This window comes from Crocuta crocuta, unplaced genomic scaffold (genome assembly GCF_008692635.1).
Source record: "Crocuta crocuta isolate KB4526 unplaced genomic scaffold, BGI_CrCroc_1.0 scaffold307, whole genome shotgun sequence".
In the NCBI taxonomy this organism is placed as follows: domain Eukaryota; kingdom Metazoa; phylum Chordata; class Mammalia; order Carnivora; family Hyaenidae; genus Crocuta; species Crocuta crocuta.
In genome coordinates this window covers 287,973-297,705 of record NW_027530622.1, presented here as the reverse complement: position 1 = coordinate 297,705, position 9,733 = coordinate 287,973, and the positions used below count along the sequence as shown (strand labels likewise).

Sequence of the window (9,733 nt, the reverse complement as noted above, 5' to 3'; positions counted from 1 at the left end):
CTTGGTTTCCACTTTGGACTCAAAGAGTCTCATTTAATATTTCCTGCAAGGCTAGTTTAGTTGTCAGAAACTCTTTTAATTTTGTCTGGGAAACTTTATCTCTTCTATTTTGAATGATACCTTGGTGTATAGCATATTTTTGGCTGCAGATTTATCCCATTGAGCACTTTGAATATATCGTTCCACTCCCTTTTGTCTTGCCAAGTTTCTTTTTCTCAAATTTTATTTAAATTCCAATTAGTTAACAAACAGTGTAATATAAGTATTACTTGTAGAATTTAGTGATTCATCATGATCCAACAACCTTCCCTCTAGCCACCTTCAGTTTGTTCTCTATAGTTAAGAGTCTCTTATGGTTTGCTTCCCTCCCTGTTTTTCTTATTTATCCTTCCCTTCTATGTTCATCTGTTTTGTTTCTTAAATTCCACATATGAGTGCTGCTATAAACATTGTGGTGCATGTATCACTCAAATCAGTATTTATGTATCCTTTGGTAATTACCTAATAGTGCAATTGCTGTATCTTAGGGTATTTATATTTTGAACTTTTTGAGGAACCTCCATACTGTTATCAAGTGTGGCTGCACCAGTTTGCATTCCCAACACCAGTGCAAGAGGATTCCCCTTTCTTCACTTCCTTGCTGACACCTATTGTTTTTTGTGTTGTTAAATTTTTCATGTGTGTGTTAGCCATTTGTATGTCTTCTTGGGAGCAATGCCTGTTCATGTCGTGTACCAGTTTCTTAACTGGATTATTTATTTTTAGGGTGTTGAGTTTGATAAGTTCTTTATAGATTTTGGATACTAGCCCTTTATCTGATATGTCATTTGCTTTTATTCCCTTTCCTCTGGAATCATGTCTAGTATGAAGTCCTTAGGGCTACATTCAAAGTGGTTGCTACCTATCATCTTCTCTAGGATTTTGATCATTTCTGTCTCACATTGTGGTCTTCATCCATTTTGAATTTATTTTTCTGTATGGTTTAAGAAAATGGTCCAGTTTCATTCTTCTGCAAGGCGTTATTCAGTTATCCCAATACCATTTGTTGAAGAGACTTTATTTTTTTATTGAACATTCCTTCCTGCTTTTGTCGAATTTGAGTTGATCATATAGTTGTGGGTCCATTTCTGGGTGTTGTATTCTGTTCCATTGATCTATGTGTCAGTTTTTGTGCCAGTACCATACTCTCTTGATGATTAAAGCTTTGTACTAGAACTTGAAGTCTAGAATTAGGATGCCTCCCACTTGGCTTTACTTTTTTCAACATTACTTAGGCTATTTAGGGTCTTTTCTGGTTCCATACATTTTTCAGAATTGATTTTTCTAGCTCTGTGAAAAATGCTGTTATATTCAAAGGGCTTGCATTGAATATGTAGATTGCTTGTGTAGTATAGACATTTTAACAATATTTGTTCACACAATCCATGAGCATGGGATGTTTTTTTATTCCATTTTTTTGTGTCTTTTAAAATTTCTTTCATAAGTCTTCTATAGTTTTCAGAGTACTGATCTCTTACCTCTTTCCTTAGGTTTACTCCTAAGTATCTTATGCTTCTTGGTGCAATTGTAAATGAGATCAATTCCTTAATTGCTCTTTTTGCTGCTTTATTATTAATGTATAGAAATGCAACTGATTTCTGTGCATTGATTTTATATCCTGCCACTTTGCTGAATTCATGTATTAGTTTTTGGTGGAGTTATTTCGGTTTTCCATGCAGAATAGCATGTCATCTGCAAATAGTGAATATTTGACTTCTTCCCTGCCAACTTGAATGCCTTTTATTTCTTTTTCTTTTCTGGTTGCTGATGCTAAGACTGCCAGTACTTTGTAGAACAACAGTGGAGAGAGTGTTCCTGACCTCACAGAAAATGCTTTCAGTTTGTCCCTATAGAGGATTATATTAGTGGTGGATCTTTCATATAGAGCCTTTATGATGTTGAGGCATGTTCCTTTATTCCTACTTTCTTGAGGGTTTTAATCAAGATAGCATGCTGTATTTTGTCAAATGCTTTTTTCTGCATATATTGACAGGATCGTATGATTCTTATTCTTTCTTATATTAATGTGGTGTATCATGTTGATTGACTTGCAGATATTGAACTATCCTTGCATCCCAGAAAGAAATCTCACTTGATTATGGTGAATAATTCTTTTAATGTACTACTGGGTTTGATATGCTGGTGTCTTGCTGAGAATTTTTACAACCATGTTCTTCAAGGATATTGGCCAGTAATTCTGNCACTGGGGTACATGTGCTCCTATGCATCAGCACTCCTGTATCCCTTGGGTAAATTCCTAGCCGTGCTATTGCTGGGTTATAGGGGAGTTCTAGTGTTAACTTTTTGAGGAACGTCCACACTGTTTTCCAGAGGGGCTGCACCAGTTTACATTCCCACCAACAGTGTAAGAGGGTGCCCGTTTCTCCACGTCCTCGCCAGCATCTAGAGTCTTCTGATTTGCTCATTTGAGCCACTCTGAGTGGCCTGAGGTGGTATCTCAGTGTGGTGGTATCTCAGTGTGGTTTTGATTTGTATTTCTCTGATGAGGAAGGATGCTGTTTAACTTGTGATTTTAATTATTTGGGATCTTTCTCTGTTCTTTTTGTTAAGTCTTGCTAGGAGTTTAGCAAGTTGATTAATTCTTTCAAAGAACCAGCTCTTAGTTTTGTTGATCTGTTGTACTGTTTTTGTTGTTTTTTGTTTCTTTCTTTCTATATCATTTATTTCTGCTCTAATCTTTATTATTTCCCTCCTTCCCTTTGTGTTAGGCTTTATTTGCTGTAACCTTTCTAGCTCCTTCAGATGTAAAGTTAGTTTGTATATTTTAGATTTTCTTGCTTCTTGATTAAGGCATGTACTGGTATATACTTCCCCCTTATGACTGACTTTGCTGGATCCCAAAAGTCATGGACTGTCATGTTTTAATTTTCATTTGTTTCCCTGTTTTAATTCTTCTTCAGCTTCCTGGTTAAACTATTCATTGTTTAGTAGCATGTTGTTTAACCTTCATATATAGGTGCCCTTTCCTATTTATTTATTCATTCATTCATTCGTTCATTTGTTTGTTTGTTCGTTTGCTTATTGTGGTTGACTTCAAGTTTTATAGCTTTGTGGTCTGAAAATAGGCATGGTATCATCTGAATCTTTTTGTACTGCTTGAAACCTGATATGTGACCCATGGTGTGATCCATTCTGGAGAATGCTCCATGTGCACTTGAAAATAATGTATATTATTCTGCTTTAGGATGAAATGCTCTGAATATATCTTTGAAGACCATCTGGGCCAGTGTGTCATTCAAATCCATTGTTTCCTTGTTAATCTCCTACTTAGATGATCTGTCCATTGCTGTAAGTGTGGTGTTAATATTCCCTACTATTATTGTATTATTATCAATAAGTTTCTTAATCTTTGTTATTAATTGATTTATATATTTGGCTGCACCCAAGTTGGGGCATAAATATTTACACTCGTTAGATGTTCTTAATGGATAGACCCATTTATTATGATATATGGCCCTTCTTCATTTCCTATTACAGTCTTTGGTTTAAAATCTAGATTGTGTGATATGAGTATGGCTAATGCAGCTTTCTTTTTCACTTTTGATGTCATTAGCATAATAATTTGCTCTCCACTCCCTCACTTTTAATCTGAAAGTATTTTGGGGTCTAAAATGAGTCTGTTGTAAGCAGCATATCAATGGGTCTTTTTTTTTTTTAATCCATCCTTACACCATATGCCTTTTGATTGGAGCATTTAGTCCATTTCGTTCAGAGTGATTACTGATATCAATTTAGTTCCATGACATACCTGTGAAGCTGGTGTTTCTGGTGATGTTCTCACTTCTATTGTTTGTTGCTTTAGGTATTTTTCCCTACTCAATCAGTCCCTTTTAATATTTCTTTCAGAGTTAGTATAGTGGTTATAAACTACTTTATTTTTGTTTACTTGGTTGTTTTGTCTGGTAAACTCTTTATCTATCTTTCTATTTTTTTTAATGCTTTATTTATTTCTAGGAGAGAGAGAGAGACAGCGTGAGCAGGGGAGGGTCAGAGAGAGAGGGAGTCACAGACTCTGAAACAGGCTCCAGGCTCTGGGCTGGCAGTCAGCACAGCCCCCGACGCGGGGCTCGAACCCACGAACCGAGAGATCATGACCTAAGCGAAAGTCAGACGCTTAACCGACTAAGCCACCCAGGCGCCCCCTATCTTTCTATTTTGAATAGCAGTCTTGCTGGATAAAGTATTCTTGGCTGCATATTTTTTTCCAGTTTAGCACATCGAATATATAATGCAGCTACCTTCTGTGCTGTCAAGATTCTGTTGGTAATTCTGCTGTTAACCAGACTTGTCTTCCCTTGTAACTTAAGGATTTCTTTTCCCTTGCTGCTCTCAAGATGTTTTCTTTATGTCTGTATTTTGTAAATTTTACTATGATATGTCTTGGTGTTGGCCTGCTTTTGTGGCTTTTGAAGGTAGTTCTCTCTTCCTTCTGGATTTAGATGTTTATTTCCATATTAAGGGCACTTTCAGCTATAATTTTCTCAAATAAACCTTCTGCCCTTTTTTTTCCTCTCTTCATTTTCTGGGACTTTTATGATACAAATGTTATTATGCATTATGCAGTCCCTGAGTTCCCCACCTCTAACACTCATGCTTCAGTATGTTTCTTTCATTCTTCTTTTCAACTTCATTGTTTTCCATATTTTTATCCTGTGTATTACTTACTCATTTCTCTGCTTCTTCCTTCCTTGTGTTTATTACAACCATTCAGTGTTATGACTCAGTGATATAATTTTTTATTTTGGCCTATTTTTTAGATATTTATTTCTGTGCTAAGTATCTCCCTGGTGTCTTCTATGCTTTTATCAAGCCCATCTAGTGTCCTTATGGTTGTTGTTCTAAATTCTGGTTCAGGCAGAATTTTTTTTTCAATTTTAGAGAGAGAGAGACAACACACACTGGGTGGGAGAAGGGGGAGAGGGGGAGAGAGAGAGAGAGAGCAAAAGAGAGAGAGCGCACAGACTCCATGTTCAGCATGGAGCCCAGTGCTCAGCTTGATTCCATTACCCTGGGATCATGATCTGAGCTGAAATCAGAAGTCAAAATCTCACCTGATTGAGTCACCTAGGCACATTTACTTATCTGTTTTTATTAGATCCCTTGCTGTGATCTTTTCTTGTACATTTTTTGGGGTAAATTCCTTCATCTTAACATTTTGCCTAAGTTTCTGTCTTCTGTGTGTTAGGAAAGCATGTTATGGTTCCTGGTCCTGAGACCAGCTATATTAAGATTTCATATACTAGGCAGAGCCTGGTGCTTCATGAAGCATTTCTAATAAATGCTGTATGCTCTCTGCTGTTGTATTTTGGCAGAAGTACCTGCAGAGGACAGCGGGATGCAGCTTGGTGTAAGCATCTCAAATCTCCACTGGGGGCACTGTGTTGCCCACTGATGGCTGTCTGTGCTGATAGGTGGGGAGTAAAAACAGCTGCAGTCTGCTCTCTTGTCCTTGGAGTGGTGTGTTTGTGCCCACTGCTCTTTAGGAATCCCTCCCCTAAGAGATAATAATCTCCCCTTGTGTGTCCCATAGATCCCACAGATCCCTGCCTTCACCTTGTCTTTTTCTGAGCCTTCTGCTCACCTGGGAGCACAGTACTCCTGCGTTTTCTGTCAGACATGCTGGCTGCATTTCCAAACTCTAAATTTTAGGGACCCAGTGTGGCACAGACCCATGCTTATCCTCTGGCGAAAGGTCTCTTCATGTTGTAGTTCATGCTGGTTTGTCCCAGAAGGTCAGTCAACATGAATGCACAGGGGCTTGGAGTTTATGGTAGAACACAGCAAATAGCCAGTATACAGGTAGCTGACCTCAGCAGGTACCTCTCTACCTAATGAACTACTAATGAACGAGGCAGTTCAATGTCATCCACTGGCTTCTTTGTCCCCTAACAGGCAGCGTTACTTCTCCCAAGTGCACTCCTAGAAGGGAAACTGTCTTTACCAATATGACCCAAGAGATCTTTAGACCATGCTGTCCACTCCCTGACCTATAACCTCCTTCTCTACAGGAGTACCACCTATGTCCACTAGGCTCCACCCTGGCAATGGCATGAACTTCTAAAAACTTTAGACTTTGAGCTCCACTGCTTATGAAAAGGTTATGATAATTAGCCTCTCATGTTGTTTTCCCAGTCAGTGGTTTGGGGGAAGTGTTTTTCTTGTGCAATCCCCTGCATATTCTCTCTCTCTCTCCCTCCCTCCCTCTCTCCCTCTCCCTCTCTCCTCCATGATCAAGGCAACATCCCCTCTGCAGCACTCAGTGATTATTTTTCCCCAAAATCACATCTCTGCACCTCCTACCTTCCATGATATGGCATCTTTTCTCCCTTTAGTTATGCTGTTTGTTCTCTTAATCCTCAAATCAATTTCTTGGTTGTTCAGAATGATTTGATATTTATCTCACCATGTTTAAGGAATGGGGTAAGCATACAGTCCCCCTACTACTCCACCATCTTAACTCCTCCAGGGACCTTATTACATTTTTTAAATGTAAGCTTTTATATGTATAAACTTTTCTTTTAACATTGCCTTTGCTGCATCCTGTGAGTTTTGATATGTTGTATTTTTATTTTAATATTTCCCATGGTATTTTCTATTTTCCTTTTATTTCTTCTTTGACCCACTGGTTGCTCAGGAGTGTATTTTCTAATTTCTACATATTTTTGAATTTTCCATTTTTTTCCTGCTGTTTATTTCTAGTATTTATTTATTGTCAGATACTTGTTATGATTTTAATCCTGAGGAATTTGTTAATATTTGTTTTGTGACCAATCGTGTTTTCTCACTGAAAATATTCTATGCACACTTGAGAGTAATATATATTATATTGCTTTTGGATAGAATATTTAATGTCAGCTAGCTCCATTTATTCTATGATGCTTTCAGGTCCAGTGTTTCCTTATTGATTGTCTGTCTGGATTTTCTATCCATGTTGAAAGTGGAGTAATCCCCTGTCAGCCTACAAGTCCAGAGCCTAGCTGTTGCTCCTGGAGACGCTGGTTTGCATTCATGGTGTTTCCCAGGCCATTGTGGCTATAGTCAATTGCTCCCCCTCTCATACCTACCCTGCCTCTTCCCTGTCTTTTCCACCCTGTCATTTCCCTCCCTTGACCTGCTGTCACTGCTCCACGGAGCTGAGAGCAGTGGCCAACATCGGGAATATCCAGATATACATGAAGATCATGCAGAGTGATGGTCATATACATGAATCAGTGTTACTATCTTTAAATGAAGATAAAGTAATTGTAACTGTTGAATGGATAGAAAATGGAGAAAAGGCAAAGAGATTGACCTCTAGAGCCTCTTTTCACTTAACCCTGACCTTGTACATAATGAAGATTCAGTCCAGTCCAGAAATGCCACCTCCAACCTCATCAGCCAAAGTAAACAAAATTGTAAAGAATCGTCAGACTGTGGCTTCTATTAAGAATGGCCCTCCTCTAAGAAATAACACTGTGGTTAGTTCTGCATATGCATACCCTAGTCAACTTCCTGAGCAGTCTTCCTCTGCACCAAAGAATGGTAGTGTTTCATGTGTATCTCCAGTTCAAGCTGCAAAAATGGAGTTTCAACTCGCTTCACCTAGAAAATCTAATTGTTTGAAAGAATTAGAAAAAAATACAAGAAAAATGAGAAAAAAAAACCTTAACCACAACAGCAAGAACTTAGAGAAAAAAGAGCCCAGGGTGTTTATGTTACACAGCCAAATTATGAAATTATATGTATGATCAGAGACTTTAGAGGAAATGTGGACTAGAGACTATTAACAACAGCATGTTCTACTGATGGACATAATATACGTGTTTGTGTAAAAAAACTTCAATAAAAAGAAACTCAAATGAAAGCTCTTGTTGTTATTACAATCCTAGTAAAGATGTTGTGTTAGCATATAAACCAAAAGAAACAGTAGGTTTAACAAGATACCTAGAAAACCAAATATTTCATTTTGATTATGACTTTGAAAACACAGCTCCTAATGAAATGATTTATAGTTTTATGGCTAGACCACTAGTGGAAACTATATTCGAAAGGGGAATGGCTACATGCTTTGCTTATGGGCATACTGGAAGTGGGAAAATTCATACTATGGGAGGTGACTTTTCAGGAAAGAACCAAGATTGTTCTAGAGGGATTTATGCATTAGCAGCTTGAGATGTCCTTTTTAGTGTTAGAGAAGCCAAACTATAAGAAGTTAGAACTGCAAGTATATGCAAACTTTTAAAAAATTTACAGGGGAAATTTAACTGCTTGACTTGCTAAACAGGAAAACAAAATTACAACTGCTAGAAGATGGAAATCACCAGGTTCAAGTGATGGGATTACAGGAACAAGAAATCAAATGTGTTGAAGGTGTAGAAAATTCATTAACATAGGCAACAGTTGCAGAACATCCAGTCAAACATCTGCAAATGCACATTCACCTCAGAGCCATTTAGTGTTTTGGATTATTCTTAGAAGGAAAGGAAAACTATATGGCAAAATTTCTCATTGATTTGGCTGGAAAGAGGAGCTGATACTGCCAGTGCTAACAGGAAAACCAGGCTTTAAGGTAATGAAATTAATAAAAGCTTTTTACCACTCAAGTAATGCATCAGAGCCTTAGTTAGAAAGAAACCTCAAATTCCTTTCAGAACAGGTAAACTCAGGTGTTAAGAAATTCATTCATAGGTGAAAATCTTTGTACTTGAATGATTGCTACAATCTCTCCAAGAATGGTATCCCGTGAAAATACTCTTAATACATTAATATATGCAAATAGATATGAGAAATAGCTATTCAGTTTGAAATATGAGGGAGTAGAGCAGTGTTTAGTTTGACTTAATGTCTGATAGGATAAATTTCATTACATTTTCCTTTCAAATTTTCTAAATGTTTGTTTAGAGAGTGCACAAGCAGGGAAGGAGAAGAGAGAGTGAGAGGGAATCCCAAGTAGGCTCCACGCTGAGCCCAACATGGGGTTCAATCTCACCACCATGAGATCATGATCTGAGCTGAAACCAAGAATCGGATGCTTAACTGACTGAGCCACCGAGGTGCTTCTGTGGCCTAATTTTCTTGTTTGTCTCTTCCTTTCTTTTTAAAAATAGTTTTACCACCATGACACCTGGTTGGCTCAATTGGTTAAGCGTCTGAATCTTGGTTTCAGATCAGGTCTGATCTCATGGTTTGTGAGACAGCCCTGTGTAGGGCTCCATGCTAACAGTGCAGAGCCTGCTTGGAATTTTCCCTCCCTCTATGCCCCTCAGCCACTCATGCACTCTTTCTCCCTCTCTCAAAATAAATAACTTAAAAATAGTATTAGTACCTATGAATATATCCCTGAACAACATAGGTAGCTGTATTTGTACTTCACATAAATGGGGTCATATTCTTTCTTCTCTTGTAACTTGCTTTTGTTTCACCTGAAGAGATATGTAATTTTTTAACGTTTATTCATTTATGAAAGAGAGCATGAGCAGATGAGGAGCATAGAGAGAGAGACACACACACACAGAATCTAAAGCAGGCTCCAGGCTCTGAGCTGTCAGCACAGAGCCCAGCACAGAGCCCAAAGCAGGGCGCGAACTCATGANTTATAAATTTTTAATGTTTATTTTTGAAAGAGAGAGAGAGAAACAGAGCACAAGCAGGGGAGGGGAAGAGAGAGAGGGAAACACAAAATCCAAAACACATC

The 9,733-nt window shown here is 38.0% G+C and overlaps 1 pseudogene; it reads left to right on the top strand.

The window, feature by feature from the left end:
* Positions 1–8,831, top strand: part of LOC144234826 (kinesin-like protein KIF2A pseudogene) — a 17,721-nt pseudogene extending 8,890 nt beyond the window's left edge.
* Positions 8,832–9,733: the final 902 nt, after the last annotated feature.